Below are 21,467 nucleotides of genomic sequence, written 5' to 3'. Positions count from 1 at the left end.
TGGAGTAATTGATGATACACGGCAGGGCAGGAGCGTTCTCCCTACATGCCAGTTCAGTTTTAGCTGCGATTTCTTCAGTTAATTCCACAGAGGGCAGGCTACAGGTGTGTAATCTGGACCCGGGCAGGCTTGGGGTTTGCTTCTGTGGTATTGATCCCTCTTGTATGTGCCGCTAGGTTTACCCATTTGAAATGTTCATGGTTCTCTGAAATTTTTCTCCTTAAGAAAATGTCTACAATACTTGTTTACAGTTGTACTCCCATTAGGATGCAAAGTCCCTGAGGGCAGGGACCTTTTTTGCCTCACACTTAGCATAGTCCTGGCCCAGAAGATGGACAAATTATACTGTTGTCAAATGAGTGACTGAAGCTGCCATCTTTTGAGCAACAAGGTCTTGTGAAACCTGGCAGAGCTGCAGATGATCACAGAGAAACCACGACACCATGGACTGAGAACTATTACAGAGTATTAAATATTTTGTTAACTACTCAAAATGCTTTCACTGTAAAGGAGTCTTTAAAATGAGTTCACTACTATATTTTTATTGTTTGGTGCATATACATTTATTTTATACTATGTCTGTGTGTGTATACTGTTTCGTCATAGAACAAATCATAGCATTTTCTTATATTCTTAGAAACACTTCACAAATGTCATTTTTAATTGCTGCATAGTTGGCATCCTGTGGCTATACAGAGTTGACTTAACCAATCCCCTATTGTTGGCCCTTTGAGTTGTTTCCAGGATTTTTTTTTTTTTTACAATTATAAATCCCATGCCTACTTTTAACCGCTTGCAAGTTGCCAACCCCTTAGCATGCTGTTGTGTGGAAGGAATGCAGGATAATTTATAATCCAAATAGCAGAGCAATGTTTAGATTATGGATTTACCACCCCCCCCCCAAAAAAAGGCAGGAAATAAATGGCTTTAAAAGACCCCAACCATTCTTATGATGGTTGACCCAGAAGATGAAATCTTCTAGGTGGTAGAACAAAAAGCCAAGTCAGTGAGGCAGATAGAAATGAGAAGCATAAATGGGACATTCAGTGCAAACTTTTCAAAGCAATTAACGCTGTGCCAGCAGAGCTGAGACTGGTCGTTGAACAGACTCTTAAAGCAAATTAAGTAATCACATGTCATAAGCACAGACCACAGGAACATCCGCAGGAAGTTTCATATAAGAGAGACTGAGGGGTGGTTTCAGCTCTCAGTAGCGTTCTTACAGAAGACGGCTACCTAAGAGCAGTCAGGACCCTCGTGCCTTTAACATCACATCTGCCGCCCGAGGAGTGCCAGCATGCCAGGGGCCCATAGCAGGCTTCCACAGTCCGCCCAGCAGCCCCAGGAGCGTTCCTTCTCTGTTTTACAGACAAGAAAACTGGGCTTAAAGAAATGCGACAACCCGCCTAGAGGGTAAGTGGCTAGTAGGTAACAGAGTGGAGCCTCGTCTGATTTAAAGCACCTGCTGCTCCCAAGGTGGGTGTCTCTTCCCAGTGGCCCCTGGCCCTGGAGTTCATGCTGGTGGCATGACATCGGCCACAGCGGGGGATTTACGTCATGGGAGGCAAGTGCCACAACTCAGGGCTGCGTCTGTTTGTTGAGAGCTGACTGTTCACCACTACACTCTCCTGCCATCCTACTAATTCGGTGTGTCCATCAAGTAAAGGCATGCTTTCCTGTTGACGAAGAAAAGGAATAAGGCAAATGGACATGGAAGCTTTGTCTATCCAATGACACCAACCTGATTACATGAAATCAAACAACTGATCAACTCGATTCTGGATCATTAAGATCACTGACTGGGTGAATTCACTATCCAGGTCAGTGGTTCCCAAAGTGTGTGGTCTCCGGACCATCACCAGCAACATCATTGTCACCTGGGAATTTGCTAGAACTGGGGCTTCTCAGACCCTGTCCAGCCACCTGTGTTTTAACAAGGCCTTCAGGTGATTCTGAGGTTTGCTACAGGTTGTGAACCTCTGATGTAGACTAACCCCGCATTCTCCTTTTAATCATTTCTTTATTGCTGTCAAAATACATGAGTTTTGAAAAGGCACTTACTAGAAAAATGCAGTGGTTACAAAACATCCAGAAATATTTTCCTTTAATTTTTCTTTTTCTCCCCACCCAAATTACACAGTCGAATTTCCCACATTTGGGGAAATTTTGGGGGTCAGCACATCCGGAGTGCAACGTGTGAGCTTCGCCCTGGGAAAACCACCTTTGTGATCATGGTCTCTCCCCTGTTAGGAGAATTTTCTTAAAAGATAATTCTATTTTTCTAATTAATTTAGAGGATAAAATCCAAGATGCCAAAGCAATTCTAGACTTGTTTATGCTTATAAATGATTGATTTTTAAATTTAGATATAGTCTCAGGTTAACTGGTTAAACAGTGGAAAATTCAGTTAACCAATTTAGTGCCCACTGGGCTGAACAACTGGTTTCAGTCAACGTGTGGCTGAACTGAAGGGCTGTTGCAGCCAAAGCCAAAGGAAGGCTGGAAGGAGCAGAACTTCTGGAAACTTCGGGTATACAAATGTGGAATGTGGAAGTCCTTGTAAATGACAGAACGGTTGACATTCTCTTCAGCCACTCCATCAGCAGGCATCTTTTTATGTCCTGGACACTGCCCTAAGCGCTGAGGATCGAAAGTAAGCGGGTTGCATCTTTAAGCTTCCGGAGCGCAGGGCTGCGTGGCACAGGCCCACGTGTCAGAGTGTGAATTACAAAGTGGCCGCGTGCGGAGGGCACTCCGGGAGCAGAGGAGGAGGCGACTCAGTCTGTGTGCGTCTGGTGTTGGATGGTGGGGCTACCCCCCCCCCCAACCTGCTCTGGTCTCCATCTTTCCGTGTTTCTCTGTGGATCGCAAATACCTGTCATCAACTGCTAATAAGGCCGGTAGCCAGCGCCCTGTTTTATTCCACGCTCGGAAACATTGAAACACACCCAGCAGCGCCTCTGTTAAAACAGAGACTTCATGTGCGAGAGGATGGAGGCAGAGCTGGGGCCCCTGATGTTTTTCTTGGCAAGAGCCCTCGTTTGGATGGCAGAGGTGGGGGAGGTGGAATTTCAGAAGACACATTTTCCAAAGCGAACGTCTCCGGCAGGAGAGCGAGGACTGTGTTTGCTTTGTCTTCACGTTGTCATTTCGGGGTGGCAAACCCTTTCCCCATCAGGGAACACAAAGCACATGTTCTCCCCACACCGTGCATCCCTGCCTTGCTTTTCTCACTCAACCAGAAAGGCCTCTGACAAGAGGCCTGGAGCTGATGGCAAAATCTTGGGGTAGAAGTAATCAATCTAAAAAATACCAGAACAGTATTCCCATGGTTAGTCAAAATATACATACGCACACAGCATACATACAATTATGTCATTTAGATCATCTGCATCAGTGGCTCCATTTGAGAAAGAATGTAGGGGAAATAATTCCTCTCAGGTTGCATTTATGGAAAGAAAAATGTGAACCTTCATCTACAGCAGAATGTGCTATTCTTCTTAAGTACGTACCATAAAACATTCCTGGCAGAAACCAAAGAAGTGATAGAGCAAAAATGGAAACAGAGCTCACTGTTAGTTTATACAGTTATTTATAAATAAAGTTTATAACGTTTACAAAGAAAGAGATTGCATTAATGAATCCAGCAGAACTATAGAAATGGCCTGCAAGTTGAAGTAACTAGGATGCAGATTGTAGTAACTACAAGGGTAGAGCAAAGACTAGAGTCTGTTTATCAAAAATGGCATGGACACAATTAACAAAGTATCTTTGCGTTTGGCGGGCTGGCCGTCATCTCAGATGATCAACTCCCTGGGTGACTCTCCTGTCATAATGGCTTACCGAACACGCAAATCAAGACTTTTGCAGCTACTACAGTTACTCTCAAAGAATATCACAGTGGTGGAGTCACCGGAGACTCCATCACATACACGCACACAGACACAGACACACAGACTGCTTGTCTTTTTCCCCCAGTAGATTAGATTCCTCATGATCAAGTAACTGACAGAAAGAACAGATGGCCTTCCGTAAGCCACACGGAGCTTGCAACTCATAAACATGAAAATTTGAACCAGAAATTTACAGAGGAGAAGATAGATGAAAAGTTTCACACTATTCCTTCTGCAGAACTTCTTTGTTTCCCCACCTCTGGCCTCTTAACGCTGAGAACGATCCTCCCAAATCTTTCTGAAATTGACCCTCCATGGGGGCAAGTGGGTCCCGGTGGCGTGGGAGGGTTTGCTCTGGGGAGGTGTTTTCAGAAACTCACCCATGGTTCCAAGCCACTCGTGTACCGACCACAGGCTCTACAAGCAGACAGTCCTCAGTTCTACGTTAGGGTGCATGTGTCCAGAATCCGTGTGTAGCATTGTATTCATCATTCACTTGGAGGGAGCTTGCATTTGCCCAGAAGTCTGAGCGATGCCCACCCAACTTTATTTTCAGATTTTTTCGCTAAATAATTGCAAGCTGTTTGTAACAAATTCTTCCTGCTCAGTCTTTGCATGAAACCATAAGAGTGAACGACGCAAAGGCTCTCCATGGACATGGTTCCCATTACAAAGTGATTTAGGGCTCCAGAGAGGATGCAAAATATGGAAAGCAGCTACCCCCCGGCTCCTTGGGAGGAAAAACACTATTATTAGATATTCCATATTGTCATGAAGCATGATCATTGTGCCCAAAGGGAGCCACAGCCGCCAGAGACGCTGACTGTCCCCAGTTGGGCTGTCTGTGTCCCAAGCACAGAGAACGTGCCACCACCAGTCACCACCATGACTCCTTATGCCCCACCACTTGGGAGACATCAGGTGACATTTGAAGTCTCCATCTTCTGGGAGGCCCCCATTCAGGAGAATCTGTCATTTAGTCCCTCCAGGCTCCCTGGAGAAACCAGAGTGTCTCAGGGAGGAAATAGCTTCCTTTGATGAATCATCCTCTATGTGATACCATGGGGGTTGGTCCTTCACATCATTTGAATACGCTAACAACTCTGTGGTTGGATATTGTCATTTTATGCAAGAGAAAAATGACTCAAGGAGACAAAACTTAGCACTGAGAAAGGAAGAGGAGGGTCCAGGATCTCGACCCAGATCTGCTTGATTCCAAGGGCCCTGCTTGCCTCCTACACCATGAAGACTCTCGTTTTTGTCACGACCCGTCCTATATCCCTTGCTCCTAAACCTGACACATGGTGGACCCTTAATAAATACTTCTTAGAATGAAGCCTGTTTAAAAATTAGCAATGAGTAAGCCAAGTGACATAGAATCATGGACCCAGCTTTGACTATCGGTCGTCTTCATCAAGAAAATACACATGCCAGTAAATTTTCAGCAAATTTTTAAGTCTGGTGGGGGCTTCTAGATCAAACTCTTTGGGGCTCCAGGCTGGGTTTAGATATTTTAAAATGCAATTTAAAGTGCTTACTTCCATCGTCTAAATTAGAGCAATCTTCTGAAAACTGAGTTGGGTTGCCAACACATGGGTAAGTTGCGGGGGACACTATTTTATTTGAAGGGGGCAAGGAAACAGCTCATGTAGTTGGTTAAGCCTAGGATCCAGGTCATTTGGGGAGACAGTGGAGTGGGGGGACCTGAGGAAAGTCTCATGGCAGAAAGAGTTGAGGGCCCAAGTTTGACTCAAGAACAGTGGGCCAGTGGAAAGGAGGGTGGCTCTGAGCATGCATCACAGTGGGGACCACTCGGCTGTCCTCAGCCCAGCCCCAGGGACCACTGCTGGGTGCTGGGAGGAGAGGATGTGACAGTCCCCTAAGCTCAAGGCCCGGACAGTACTGCATATGGGAGGGGGTGAGGCTGTGGGGCCCGGGTGATGACAGGCCTTCCTCCAGGGGTCCCTGTTGGCACCACATGTGGCCAGCATGTCAGGGATGTCATGGTGGGGACAGGACAGCCTCTGGGAACGTGGGTGGCCTGGGCTGCAGGGACACCAGGGAGAAACAGGGTGTCAGAAGAGGAAGATGGTGAATGTCAGGTGGCCCCCCAAAGGGCCATTGCTGAAGGTGTAGGGGATGCCTCCTAGGGACCACTGGCTGACTGGGGCCTGAGGGTCCCCCAGTGGAGGGAGAGCCAAAGATATATGATGATGTTTCTTCCACCGCAGGCTGGCACGTCCTGAGAAAACAGGAGATAAAACCCAGTGAGAATGATCAGCTTTAAGCTTCGGTTCTGAGGCTACATGGCTTGGCTGGGGATTGGAGTGTGGCTAAGACTTGCAACCCCCGGGGGTCCTTGACAAAGGACTCCCCTCCAGCAGGCAGGAGGTCTGATCTAAACTGCCTGCTGTGTTAACAATGCCATCACAGGGTGAAAGATTAGGACCTGGGAATTTGCATTTAATAGGTAATAAAGCGATCATGAGGAATGCAGTGAAATAGTAGAACTCTGTGGCCAGGAAAAACCAACAGCACGTGATAAATGTGCCTCTGGCAGACTTGCAGAATCTGCATACCCAGCCTTGGACAGCAATCTTTAGGCTAAACTATGATCCTTGTGGCCCTGTTTGTCATAACTAGCCTGCCAGTCTGCAAATTCATTAGGCCTCATTGCAAAGGGAGACCTCGCCCTTGGCAGCACTGAGAAGTAAGTGCCCCTTTCGGACTCCCAGGCCAACCCCCGTCTGGCTCCTTAAGCATCAGCCCTGACCCTGTGTCCCTTGTGTCAGTTCAAGTCCTTGGAACAAAGCTATTCAAAATTGCTGGGTGGGTTCTGGGAAGCCGTTTGGTGACATGCAAAAGGAAAATGCCACCACACACATGCTTTCCAGCCAATGACCGCCACTCATGTTTCCTTTGAAAGCCACGAGGATCTGAGACTCAGAAGCCTGAGGGAGCCAGGTAGGGGCTGGTCACCCCGGGACTCAGGGGTGACCCGCCCATCACGCCATGTGGGCAAGTCTGTCCAGTGGTTCCATGTCTGTCCGTCTCCTCAGGAGGAGTTAGAAAGCCATGGTTAGATGCAATTTCTCCCAAGTTTTAAAAGTGCCCAATTACTTTTTTTTTTTTTAAAGAATTATATGGAACCAACAAAAATAACATCTCTACAGGCTGGATGTTCCTCTGTAGGCCACTAGTCTGAAGCTTCGGGATGACAGGGTGATTGAAACATCTTCAGAGAACACTGTGATCTTTCTGGATTCTTTCGTGGGGGCCCCCAGCCTCTCTATTAATAATCTTTCCAAGATGAAGCAAGAGCTCTCTTAACTGGGTTTTGCCTCGGGCCATCACAGGACACCATCCCCATCTGTGCCCGAATCAGCACAAGTCACGTCAAACTGCAGAACAGCCGTGCTTTCACAGAAGCTGTTACTCTGTATCCTTCAAACCGTGGAGAGTTCTGTGCCCGCCATGGAGGTAAAATTCGAGGTAAGAGTGGCTCCAGGAAGAGCGAGGAGCGATGGGACTCCAGCAACCTGTACGGACTGGTGACATCCACCTTCCACCCAGTAAGTGACCCGGGGGGGATGGGAGGAGGACCATAGTCAGAACTGATGACCTGAATTTGGGCCCCTTGCTCTGTGATCTGGGCCCCCAGCCAACCCAATGAGGCCCCAGGTACCACGGAGCAAAGATGAGTAGCTCCTGCCACCGCTCTGCTCAAATTGCAGACTTACAAGCAAAATAAATGACTTGCTGTTTTTTAAGCTACCAAGTTTTGGGGTGGTTTGCACAGCCAGAGTAGTCATGAAGACCGTGGACCGTGGAGAACTCAGGTGCCCTGAGAACTGAGGCAATCACTGCCCTGCGAGCTAGAGGCTTCTTCTCTGTGGGCTGTCTGCCCCATCCCATGTGGTCCCTACTTGGCCCTGGCCCCTTATGGATGGGACTCTGCCCCTTGGCTTCCCTCTTTCTGGGTTATCTCACCTCTCACTCTCTCTTCTAACATCATGGCTTTCTCCATGTGCCCCTTTCAAATCCCTCCAAAAGAGGGCCACTGATGGGCTCAGTTCACCGTTTTGTGTATGGCCATTGATTGCTGGCTTGTCTACAGATTGACTGTTGTTAAATCAGACGCCACCCCTGGTCCAATCGGCTGCAGCGGACCACACCATCACAGGGGATGCCATTTCGGGAGGCACACAGCAGGGGATGTTTTCTCTTGGTTGGAAATTGATTGATATGATCTATGTGTCTAGAACAGAAATAAAGAAAGAACAAATTGTAGTAGGATTTTGTGCAGCGGGCAGCAGTCTTCAAATGTGGTACATGTATTTTCCAATGAGGATGCTGGTTCCATGGTCTCTGCATGAAACAGAGCTCCCTCCAGCCTGCTTTGGATTGTGACATGGCCAACAAATAAACCTTTATCACAGTATATCATTGAGAGTTTGGGAGTGTTTGTTACAGCAGTTATCCTGTGCTGACTAATACATAATCTGTTGAAAAGAAAAAAAATTAGTGAACTCAGATGTTTAGTGATGTTTTTGATATCACGCCTGAGGAAGAAAAAATGCTTCTGGACTTCCAGGCAGCTTGGTGAAAATCAAAGTGGGAAAGATTTCCTCTGGGTAACTTTCATTGAGAAAGAACCCCGGTTGAACTAAATCCGAGCGAGTTGGTCACAATGAAAACTATGACTTATTAACAGTACTCGTGTAGGTGATTCTTATGCGTGTGCCTGGTGCTAGGGAAATGTATCACTAGTTAGGATTGAGTTAGGCTCTATTAAAAAGGAAACCTAATGACTGATGCTCAAATGTGAGGTTCATCTTTCTCTCATGTAGGAAGCTCAGAAGCTATTTGGTCCAAGGCTTTATTAGCTCCATGGTGACACGGAGCTAGAAGCTCTTCAATCAGCCTTTCTTGGGGCTTGAAAGTGCACTTTCATGCTTACAGCTACTAGTGTTCCAGCTGTCATGGTTACAGTCTGGGCAGAAGGAAGGAGGAAAAGTGGAGTGCATGTGCACACGAGCTGGCTCTGGTAGATGCCATGATGCTCCAGCCACGATCCCCTGGCCTCTTCACTTCGGCCAGCCTTGTATCTAGTTCCATGAACATTCCGAGCATCGCACACCAGCCATACTGCAGCATCTCTTCGCTTTGCTGGAGCCACAGAAGAGCATCTACCACAAGCAGGAGCAACCTGTCGGTGCAGGGGAGTTGACAGCCCCAGGATGATACCAACCAATGGGGAATGAGAGTCCGACCTGTGGTCCTCCAGGGAGACAGTCACGAAGCACACTCTACACAGCCTCAGAGGGTCCCGAGTGGCACTGAGGCCCCCACTGAAACTGCCGCCCCCATAAGCTTTTGTCCCTGCCTCTTCCACTCTCCCCTCCATTTCTGTTTCCTATGATCACCTTCAGAGTAAACCACCTGCACACACGTCCTTGTCTCAGGGTCTTTTGGCTACCACCTGAGTCTCCCCAGGTAAGGGGCTTTTCTAGGAACCCCTTTTAACAAACTCCAGCTAATCTCATTGGTCAGAATTAGGTCACATGGTCATTCTGAGCTGCAAGGGAAACTGAGAAATACACATTTTTTTAGGTGGGCACTTTGGCCCCCCCAACTAAGCTGAGTTTCTATTCATATGGAAGAAGAGGATGCATATTCGATGAGTAACTAGCCAGTCCTGCCACAGACAAAGACATCTGCAAAAGTAAAGGTGAATATACGTTAATATTGATCTTTTAGTGATTTTTGAGCATTAAATTAGTGAAAATAAAAATCTGGGAAATGAAATACATAAAAATACAAACATAGAAACAATATAAAAAGTATAAAAATGGAACTCCTCGGTCACTGAGGATCCATTTAAGCTGGGAGTGTCTTACGCAGTAGGAAAAAATGTGCTGGGTTTCAGTCAAGCCATTCTCCACGGTGGCCCTTCTGAGTCACCATTGTGGTGATGTCAGCCTCGACGTGGCTTTGATAAAAGGTGTTGAAATAGCAACAGGTTATTTCTCTCTTACCTCTCTATTGATCGTCCCTTTTCCATAGAAAATTTGAGATGGGTTGCATACAACAGAACACAGTCAATAAAGCGATAACAAAATGAAAACCAGATCAGAGAGAATAAAAAGACAAAGAGGCGTCTCCTGGGGCCACGCCCCATTCCAGCTGTGGTCCCAAGCTGGATCTGTGCTCCTTGGTACCCAAAGCTAAGCAGAAGGGACCATGCTTTACAATATCTGTGTCATCAGGAAGAAGACAGCATTCCAATTTCCCTAGAGCAAGTGAATCCTTCTCAGCACTGCATTCTACAAAAAGAAAATCTCTTTTTGGGGGGCTGACTTTTGGGAGTAGGGAGCTACTCACGAAAACTGTTTTTAAGAAACTTTTTACAGCATAGCCCAATAATGGACTTCGTGAGCTTGGGTCCTGCTGTGTGAGAGATTCCATGAACGTATAAGATGCAGCACTGATAGTCAGCTAAGCGACAGTGATTCTGCAAAGGGCAAAAATGTACAATCTCTAGTGATGCAGCAGGTTTGAAAGATAGACCTCAGAGTTTCTAGAGGAGTGGACAGAATTCCTGACCTTCATATAAACTAGACGGGAGATGAGTAACAGACAGCCCGAGACAGTACTCTGATGAAGCCAGAGAGCACTGGCAATCCCTTTGCTCGTTGAGGCAGTCATTCATTGCTTGGTTAACACAACATCTATTTCCAACTTCGTTTTTCTTGCCTGTCTTTTTCTGTAAAAGCCTCTTCTACCTTCTTCCTGTTTTGAACATGGATGTGATGCCTGGCGCAGTGGCAGCTATCTTGAGGCCAAAAGTGTGAGACTGAAAAGCCAACTGGTTGAGGGTGGTCTTAAGAAAAGAGAGTGCCTGCATCTTAGCTGACGTTGAACTGTCAGTCCAATCTTGAGACAGTCCACCCACAGATTCTTAAGTAAACAATAAAATAATAATATTTTAAAATAAATAATAAAATGGTCTCTTCTATGGGTGGTAGGGTTTTCTATCTCTTGCTGTCGTAGTTCTAACTTTTACCTTTGTGAAGAGACAGTCTGTATACTTAAAAATTAAAAAAAAAAAAAGAGAAGCAGTTGATGAGATAAGTATACCATATGAAAATAAGCCCACTCAAGGGTACCAACTCTTATGTGAACAGAGCTGGGACCCACATAGAGTCAGAATTTTGCTCCGGAAATAATCTTGGGCCAAGTACATCATGGGCATAATTGCTTAATCGAGTCCTCAATGTGTGATGCCCTAAAGCCTGGCTAAGGTGGTTTTGATCACTAAAAATTTTAAAACAAAATAATTAGTCACCCATTAGAGCCATATACACCCTCAGGGTAACTATCTTGGATCAACTAATTTGCAAAAGGACATGGCTTCTCAGTGAATCTACTGGGATAATTGAGCTGGAGAGTATGTCCCTGGGTTATTGGATTAATCCATCTGCAGCTTGAGGTTGGTCAATATAAATAGATTTAATTCTGGAAACTGTTAAAGAGGCTTTTAGCTTCCAAAAAGTTAATACAATTCTTAAGTCATTATTTCTGAAAAATAGACATCAGTGCTGATTCTTAACAATAAATGTCTCTGTCTCCTTGACAAGGTGACCTGCATGTAGTTCCTTTCAAAGCAGTTTTAAGTAATTAAAAGATAACTCAAAGGAAAGGGAGGCTGCAGAACATCATAAGCCTGTTTAAAACCAATTAGAGAGAGCTACTCTTTGATGTACTGAAGTCCTGCGAGTATTTTCATAATGATCTTGAGTTTTATGACGGTTTGGTGTGAGCATCAATGGCCAGAAGTTCATGCAACTTGGCCACACAGTGGTTATGATTACTGACTGGGGTGTGGAAAGCATTTCCAGCCCTGCCTTCTTTTGTATGAACTTGCGGACTAGGTTAATACTTCAATAGGATGCCTTGAAACGCAGAGGACAGCTGCAGTGATGTGTGCGTATGTGGGAATGCAATTGTGCTTGCTTCGTTTATTTCTATAACATGATATTGGTCATTTGTGAAAACTGAAATAACAAAGAAATGAGAGGAGAAGGTGTAGTAACATTCCCTATGTAGAATTAAGCCATGATTATGCAGCTTATGGAGACAAAGTGCTTTCTCCAAATGTTTCCAATTAGAAGAGGAAAATGAAATTGTTTTTACTATTCTTGGGTCTTTTTTTTTTTTTTTTTTTGCTTCAAGTACATTGTTTTTTTGAAAAACGTGGGCGACAGACATGCAAATAACTGTTTTCTTTACAATCATCTGCTATAAAACTCCAAGTTTCTCTTTTGTTTTGGTTGGGTGTAATTTATCATTTCTTGAGTTGTGTCAAAAATCATTTCTGTGAAACACATGGTGGAATGTCTCCTACAGTAAATGAAGTGGTAATTCAGCTTGTGGTTGTTTAGGTCATGGCGTGTTGGAAGGGACCGCTTTTTCTGGATCAACAGCAACATAAACAAAGGGTTTATCACAAAATAAATACATGTAATCTACAGTTTTCCATTTAACTGTATCAGAAAACATTCGGAGAACATAGCCACATGCTCGTTCAATTTAGTCTTAATAATGTTATTGGCATGACAAGGCCAGCAAGTATTGCCAAAGTCAATACAGTAGGCCAGGATGTGCTGGGCGGGCTTCGCGAGGGTGGTGAGATTTCATGTCAAGAGCCTCAGTGTTCATCCAGATGAAGTCTTGTTTCTGGGCCTCCCAAATAAGGGATCTTCGCTTCCAAATTAGATAAGGCTTTGAGGATGTTGGAAAGACTAAAAGGTTTGGGGGCAACTGGGAGAGAAATAATGACTGAAGTTAGTGATATGTCGAGTGCACATGTGTGAAAATTTGGGCTTGAAAAGTCAAAGAGACATCAATAAAATATAACCCAGGTCTAACTCTCTCATTAATACTTATTTTTATTTATTTCATGGGTAACTTAATTTTTCCAACTTTTTTTTGGCCTTGCATTTCTTACTTTTTGGAATAGCTAAGGCATAGCAATGGCACAAAGTTAAGGTTAAAAAGTATATTCAATGAAAAGTAAATCTCCTTTCTGCTCCTGCCCTTGAGCCACACATCCCCCCCTCCCCACAGCAATCACTGTGACCCATCTATTACAGACTCTCAGAAATACCCTAGACAGAGGCAAATGCACACATACGTTTTAAACAATTCTTTCACTTAATGAGATGATAATTTTTGAGATCATCCCTTATCAATATATACAAACTCACCTCACTCTTTTTAATGGCTGCAGAGTATTCCATTGCTTGGAATTTTTATTGCATTATTAATTAGCCTCCGGTCAGAGGGCATTTAATTTGTTTCAGTAGTTCATTATTGTGGAAGACGCTACAGTCATCACCAGCGAACACAGATTATTTCATGAATGTGCAAACATACAGAGAGACTATACTTCTGAGAGTGGGGAATTATGGGGGTCAAAAGGTGTGTGAATTTTGCAAGCTTTAAAACTTTTGCCAAAGTGTCCTCCAAAGAGGTTTACCAGTTCCCTCTAGAAATGTGGCGGAGCGACTCCCCACGACTCACCAACACAGTATGTTGTCAAACTCAGGCCAAAATCTGAATGGTCTCCTTTATTCAGACATTAACAGTAAGTCAGAGTCACACTATTTTAACAGCTTCTTTTGCTTTTAGGGACTATAACAGACCAAACAACCATCTATTCATCCATGTAACAAATAGGCATTGAGCTCTTATTAATCCATTCAGGAACACCTTCCATGTACCAGGCACTCTGCCAGGCCTGGGGATAGAGCAGTGATACAATGATCCCGGATTTTATTGACAATGAGAGAGAGAGAGAGACAAATGATCACTCACAAGAGCTCAGAAGGAAAAGCGCAGAGTCTGGGAGGGTGCAAAACAGGACAGCCCATTCTGGTCTGGAGTGGCTACAAAAGCTTCCCTGAGAAATGCTGTCTGAGCTGAAGGATGAGCAGGAGTCATGGAGGGGGGCTGTGCGCACGTATGCAGACAGAACTTTCCAGATAGTAGAGAAAAAGCATGTCCCCCTCACGGATAGAGAGTGAGAGAAAGTTGGGCTGGAAGGCACGGTGGGACAAGGTCCTCAACCTCAAGGGACTTGCTGTAGAAAGGAGTGAATAACACCCAACCACAAGTGAGCTCAGTAGAGGGCGGAGCAACACAGACCATTAAGGAGGGAAAGATTTAAAGGACAAGAGGAATTGATGAGTGAATCCCCATGGTTTTCATTCCATTGCGCAACTTGCATGCTTGATTTGTTTCTTTTGTTTATTCGGTTTTGATAAAATAAACACTGTGATACTCCTTAACTCTTTAGTCTACTTTGTCAGTTGGGGTTGTCTGCTATCCTCTTCTTACCGTTTAATCCTAAAGGAAGAGCCAAGAGAGTTAGATATTTCAAACTGCAGGCGTTTCAACATGTTCTCAACAGTGCGATGAGACCTGAGTCAAGAGAGATGGTACAGCCTCTAACGTCTCCAAGAATGTGTTATCGTGCTTGGAATACTGAGGCAGGCTAGGTGGTGAGACATTCAAATGTTTTAGAATGCATGGGAAGAGAAGTTAAGACTGAGGAGCTGCTCTTTGAAACTAAATGAGTTGGAACCTCAAACTTGGTTTATATTAACATGGTATAAATACGATAAAGTATAAATGAAAAAAATCACTATCTTTTTGGCTGTTGATCAGTATACTCTTCAAAAAAGTTTAAATCATGACTCTCATCCAAATATAAATTATATACGTATCAAAAATTGAAACTCATTAATAGATGAGGGAACCAGTAGAATGTTAAGACTGGTTCAATGGACGTTTTGTAGAACAGATTCATATAGTCAGACAATCAAAGGAACGCTGAAACAAACTTGCTAATAGATGCAAAACTGTTTAAGATCCTACAAAGTAATAAAGTGTAATGTCTTGCGAGGGGGGCGCTGTTTAAGGCTATCTTTTCCATCAGATGGAAACCAAATGCATCTCTGTTGGACAAAATTAATTTGTGTTGTAATGAGCACGAATAGTTTGCATTTCTCTTAAGCAAGAATCGTTTCTCGTCGCTATCAGTTTTCTCCAAGTTAACCGTGTCCCGACAGAGCTGTAAAATAATTCAGTGACTAGGAAACCAACAGGACATGCCCAGCAGTGCTACACTAACAGAACATCCTGTAATCCCGTCTGCTTTTAAAAACATTGTATTACAGGGTATTAACTCTGATGAAGTCAGAGCACTTATTTATTTCCAAGGCTTTTACGACCACATTATCATCCCAAATGTGATGTTTAGAAACTAGCTTCCACCAAGATTGAAGAGAAGAGTTCATAATATATCACGTGTTATTAAGAGCTAGAAATTGGCACCTGAAGCAAGCTAAACCAAAACCTGTAATTAATTATTCTCATAGATCCCACTAGAAAGATCACTGTTCTTTGAGCCACATTTTATTATCTTTATTTCTACTACAGATGCCTGACTTGAAGGTTTCAGCCACAGAAAGTAAAACTTCAGATTGCTTTTAAATTCCTTAGTACTATGAGTGCTACAGCATTCAGTTAGCAGCTTTTTTTTTTTTTGGCTAGAGACTTTTGTCAAACGCCAGTGAGAAGGTGAGGAATAGAGTAAATCTTGTGGCAGGAAGCAGAATCTAAAGATGCCATTTCCAGGTGAGGAAAATTCAAAGCAAAAGTGAAGGATGAGCAGAAACACCATCTGGTCCATGAAAGAAAATCAGAGTAAGGCGCAACCTGAATCTGATTTTAGGGCATTCCCAAGAGGAAACATCAAAATCTGATCAGGAAAACAAAAGAACCAGTATTCAGGGGTGTATCCATCAGGGCTCAGAGAAGCTGAGCCACAAGCAATATATAGAATTGTAGAATTTAATAGAGAGATTGTACCTTACATGACGGTGGGCACAGATCGGGAAAGCAAGGATCGGAAAATGGGAGTTGAAGATCTGGTGAGAAGCCCTGATGCTGCTGAATGAGGCAGAGTTCACAGAAAATCTTGCAGGGGAAGCACAACCTGCTCCTGCAATGGGACTGAGAAGAGGGGTCGCTTGTTCTTCGAGGCCACCAGGTGTGAGTCCACAGCTATGCAGCTGGTGGTGGGCTGGCGTTGCCACTGAGCACAGGGCTGGCATCTGAGAAGGACAGATGGATACGTAGCGGGGAGGGGTGAGGACAAAGGGAAGCCCGCCGGCACCTCTGGCCCCACACTCAACAATGACCTTCATGACTTTTTGCTCCTATCTCCCAAGTCTTGTGTGTTGCCATTTTTCAATCAACTCTAGCTTGGAACCATCTAGGGAAGGGGGATTCAGGGACATGCCGTTGACAATGGAACAGTCCAACATAAATGATCTGGTGGGAATTAATTCAAATAAAAGACATAAATTCCAGACAATATGATATTTTTAATCCACAAGAATTAATTTGGGGAGTACTTATGGTAGGCAAACTTCCTTGGAAGAACAAATCAAGACTTCACGAAGGGCTAGTTCAAGGGGCAATATTTAAGGTGCAATTGGTAAAGTGCAGAGTGAATCATCTGGATGTATCTCTAGTCAAGAGACTCAATGTTAATCATCAGCATTTTTAAAATCTTCACAGAGAATAATCCCATTCAGGAATGTTGCTTTTGAGTTCCAACAATGGCCATGTGCAGAAAAATATTACCCTCCCAGCTTGCATTGGACTACATCGGATCTTCTAAATCAGGATGGCCAGCTAGGATTCTAATCTTCCAAGTGTCTGAGATCTTGGCTAGACCAACTGGCCGAGGGTTGGACAGCTGTTAGTTCTCAGTGGAAATCAGAAATTCGGCCATCCTGTTATATAGATTTTTCGGGTTGACCACTAGGGGTCACTAAAGAGAGATGGGAGGTAGTCTCAATCCCTTCTAAGTAAGTCTGGAATAGCCATGGGCTTTGGACAACAGGCAGGTTAGTGCTGCTCTAGCTTTAATTTGCGTGTGAATAACCTGGGGCTTTTGTGCAGATTCTGATCCAGGAGGTCAGGGGTAGGGCCTGAGAGCCTGCATTTCCATCCATGCTGTTGGTGCTAGAGTTCAGCTGTTGGGAACAGCTCAAGGTCTCAAGATGGAGCGTTGCCTCGGTCCAGCTCCCTTGCAGAAATAGAGATTGCATCTCATCGAGGCTGGGTCCATATTTCTTCTTATCCTCTCCTCCTCCTTCTCCTTTTCTTGCTCCTCTTCCCCTTCCCCCTCCCCCTTTTCCCGCTTGCCCCTCCCCCTTCCTTCTCTTCCTTTCTTCCCTCTCCTTTTTTCTGCCAGCTGTATTTTGAGCTCAGTCGTCTTAAAGGACACGTTCTCAAATATTTGTCATTATAGCTTTTCCTCATGAAATCTAGCTTGATGGAATTAATACTTATTTATGAAATAGACATTGGAGGACCAGAGGGATTACAAACAGCTGAAGGAGTATTCTGAAAATTTTCTCTGTTTTTGCAGATATTACATTTTGTGTAAATGGATTAAGCTAGTCAAGTAAGTCTGGTTCTGGCTGAACTAGGCCAGAATAGATGGGTACACTGTATGTCTTTGTTGGAGGCTATTTAATTTTATTCTTCAACTCCAACTCATTGGTTAAAATAACCAATAAGAAATCTATTTTGATTTTTTTCAGAACTGAGAAAAAAAAAAAGACAATCATGTATATAGAATCCAGAGAGTCTGATCTTCCATTCAGTGTATAACTTAAAGGAAGTAATAGTGAGCGATGGAACAAATCTCTTTTGGTGTGAGAAATTTGTGAATGGAACAATTTTTGGCACTCTTCCAGGGTTTTTTGTGTTTATATGCACATTCTCCTGTGATTATGGAATATTATTTTACACTCTGAAGCTTTCTCTCCACAATATAAACAGTATCCCATTTCCAGAACTATCTTTCTGCGTCATAATTATTAATGCTTTTGTGATAATCTATTATAAATAGTTCACTATTTACTTAATTAATCCCCAATGGCTGGATATTCAGGTTGTTCCCAATTTTTCATATTAATTAAAGAACAAGGTTTGCAAACATTCTTATACAGACGTATTTGCCCATACCTTTCATTATTTGGTTTGGCAAAGTTCGAAGATATAGAATCGCCAACTTTGAGGCTTTTGCAACATGCTATAAAGGATTATCTGGGGAAGCTGCATGGCTCTTTGCTGGCGGCAGTGGCGGCTGGTTAGGTAAGGGCTCTGTGAAGGCAGGAGCAGTGCGGGGGCTTACACGTGGGATCTGCAGTCAGATTGCTCACCCTGGAGTCCGTCTTGGAAGGTTGTTTAAACTCAGTGCCTCTGTGAAATGGTTATGATAGTGGTGGCTGCACCATGGAGTTGTTTTGCAGGCCAAATGACAGAACGTTCGTAAAGCCCGACCGACATGCTAGGCAATTAACAAATGTCAGCTGTTTTATTATGTTATTATTACTATTATTATTTTCCTTCACCCTCAGCAGTAATCCCAGAGTCTTTAAATGCCAGATGATTCACGTCTTCTACGTTTCTGCCAGGACCATCTACTGAAGTCAAGGAGACTGGCGATGGCTGGGGAAACTTGTGAGGAACGGACTTCAGAAGACGGGGGTATAATAAGGCTGTTTTCCCCTGTAACCTGGGAAGGCCCTTTCTTTCCCAGAAATGAAGGCTCAAAAGAAATTGGGCCAAACGGAAACGCTCAGGGATGCCAGTGCGAACCTTGTCCTTCATGCCAGCAGCCTCTGAGGATGAAACAGACCAAAAGACAAAGGCAGTACTTTCTGCAGGAGGAACAAACTCAAGCTACCTTTAAGAGGAGGGTAGGTCCGCGTGGCCAGGGGAGGAACCTGGGTGGAGAAGGGCAGATGCCTCTGGTTTTCAGTTACGGTGGGGGAGCTTTGGGGTGTCTCTCATATTTCCTTGGGATAACAAAGTTCTACTTCAAAGATAAGCTAAAGGGAGAAATACGAATCACTTTCTAGATTGTGTTGCGTGTTGAGTGGGCACAATCAGAAGGAAATTAAACTTCACCGTGAGGAGGTGGGTCTGGTTTCAGACGCTTGAGGAGAGGACCGGTTGCAGGCTAACACGGAGCGCTCCCCAGCCCCAGCTCTCAGACACTGGGGCCAGAACTCGCATCCCCCATCTCTGAGGGTGGAGAGGGCGGGAAGACCCCAGCTGGAGGAGAGATCACAGGAAAGTACGTTGGGAGTGAGGAGACGGAAGACCTTGTGGAAGAAGAGCTGGTCCACAGCCTGGGGTCCCCCGGGGGAATGCGGCAGAGACCCCACCCTGCGGGGAAGAGAGGAGCCTCACGCCTGGAGAGGGTCTCTGTCCCTGAGGGCACTTTTCAGGGGGTCCACACGGCAAAGAACGTCCATCTCAATGAAGACCCAGTGGGAAGCGGTGAGGCCGTTTTCAGGAGAGGCGAGGGCCGCTCCTGCTCCTGGGCATCAGCAGCCACTCATGGTGGACTGTGGGCAGTGAGGACCCAGCCTGAGAAGTGCTAAGGCCAGCTTTCCCACCTGTTTGCACAGAGGGGCCGGAGCTGTGACATGCAGCAAAGGTAGGGCCCCCCGCCCCACCCCGCCCTGGCCATCCCCCAGAGGAGAGTTCAAACAGGCAAAAGTGTGCACTTAAAAAGGAACCCAGCAGGCATGGGAGGGTCTCAGAAGTTCACTTGGGGAAATGAGGTGTAGGTCTTAGAGAATATTCTCATTTTTCATGATTAGAGCAATAAAAAAAAATGTCTTCTGTGTAGCACAGGGAACTAGGTTCCATACCTTGTAATAACCTTTCATGAAAAAGAATATGAAAACGAATATATGTATGTATGTGCATGACTGGGACATTGCGCTGTACACCAGAAGTAGACACATTGTAACTGACTATACTTCAATAAAAAAATAAAATAAATTTAAAAACAGACAAAAAATTGAAAAGCTAGACAACAAGTGAAAAAAAAATTAGCTGAGAAAGATGTGTCACTATGGCATCAAGCAGAGGTCGGCAGAAGTTTTCTGTGAAGGCCAGGTAGTAAGTATTTTTGGCTTTGTGGACTATGTGGTCTTCATGTCAACTGCTTGTTTGGTCCCAAAGGGGCCACAGATAAGTGAGTTAGTGTGAGTGTGTTCCTGTGAAATTGTATTTACAAATATAGGGAGCTGCCTGGATGTGGTCCCCAGCTCATAGTTCGCTGATGCTCGATGTATCCTTCTAACCTTCTAGAACATCAGTTCCTTCTTTTATTGGTGTCAGGAATTCCTTTAAGGAGCCCCTGTGTGACAACTCCATAGGCACTATACTATATTGACCTTAGATAGACTTTAAGTGGTCATTTCTGAGCTCACGTTTGCCTCTGGGCGCCAGTTTCCTCTTTGGGAATGTCAGGGTCTTATAGAAACGTGTGACCTGCAGTGCACATATCCCATGGGGTGTTCTTTTTGTAGATTCACTTATTCATATAATGAAGCTCTATTTGAAGCATGCTCCTGTATAACAGAGATCTGAGAATTTAAAAAAATTAATTAATAGACAACTTTTTACAGCAGTTTCAGGTTCACAGCAGAATTGAGCAGAAAATAGAGAGTTGGCACATAGCCCTCCCCACCCACACATATGTACTCCCCTACCCTCAACATCCCTCATCAGTGTGGCATATTTGGTACAATCGGTGAACCAACATGGACACATTATTATCAACCAAAGTCCATAGTTTGCATTGCAGTTCACTCTTGATGTTGTACATTCTATGGGTTTTGACAAATGCATAATGACATGTAGCCACCACTATAGTATCATACAGAATAACTTCATTGCCCTAAACATCCCTTGTGCTCCATCTATTCATTCCTCCCTCCCTCCCTCTCCTCAAACCCCTGGGAACCACAAAGAGATCTGAGAATCTTAACTCACACGAATTGGAAAAAATGGCTCAGTAAGTTTTGTGACCTAATTTACTGCTTGTAAATTGGTAAGAAACAAAGCAAAATCTCAGTGTTTCAAAGACAGACATTTCTGCCAAAGATGTGTGAGACTGTAGAAAGACTATGAACAGATCCAAAGTCCGTGCCACATGCAAGACCCAAAACTAAGGAACCTTGCCTGTGCTCCCCCAGGAGCTCAATGTTGGGCTCAATTATTATTCCCTTCTTTAAGATAAAGATGAATTTTCATTTTTCTGTAACTCTTCATTCAATATACATCAACAACAACAACAAAATAGCTTAAACAAAATGGAAGTTTATTTCTCTCATGTGAAGAGGAGACTGAAATGTGACAATCCAAAGCTGGTCTGGAAGCTATTTTGATATCACCAAGGACCCAGCTCCTTTCTTTCTGTTGCAACTTTCTAAGCCTGTGGCTTTCACCTCATGGTGCAAGATGGCTACCCAAGCGTCAGCCATCACATCTTTATTTCAGTTAGCCAAAAGGAAGACAGAAGGGAAAGGGTACGTGTCACTGGCCAGAACTTAGTTACCTGGCCACATCTAGCCACAGGGGAGAGTGGGAAATGTAGGCTTTTTTAGGTGGATAACAATGTGC

General features: G+C 44.3%; 1 non-coding gene across 1 annotated transcript; it reads right to left on the bottom strand.

Annotated features, from left to right (window-relative positions):
* Window positions 1–2,089: 2,089 nt before the first annotated feature.
* On the bottom strand, window positions 2,090–2,258 carry LOC116279987 (U1 spliceosomal RNA). Its single transcript, XR_004189310.2, has one exon. It is a non-coding gene; the product is annotated as a U1 spliceosomal RNA (small nuclear RNA).
* Between the last annotated feature and the right edge of the window lie 19,209 nt (window positions 2,259–21,467).

This window comes from Vicugna pacos, chromosome 4 (genome assembly GCF_048564905.1).
Source record: "Vicugna pacos chromosome 4, VicPac4, whole genome shotgun sequence".
Taxonomy (NCBI): domain Eukaryota; kingdom Metazoa; phylum Chordata; class Mammalia; order Artiodactyla; family Camelidae; genus Vicugna; species Vicugna pacos.
This window is presented reverse-complemented; position numbering and strand designations above follow the sequence as displayed.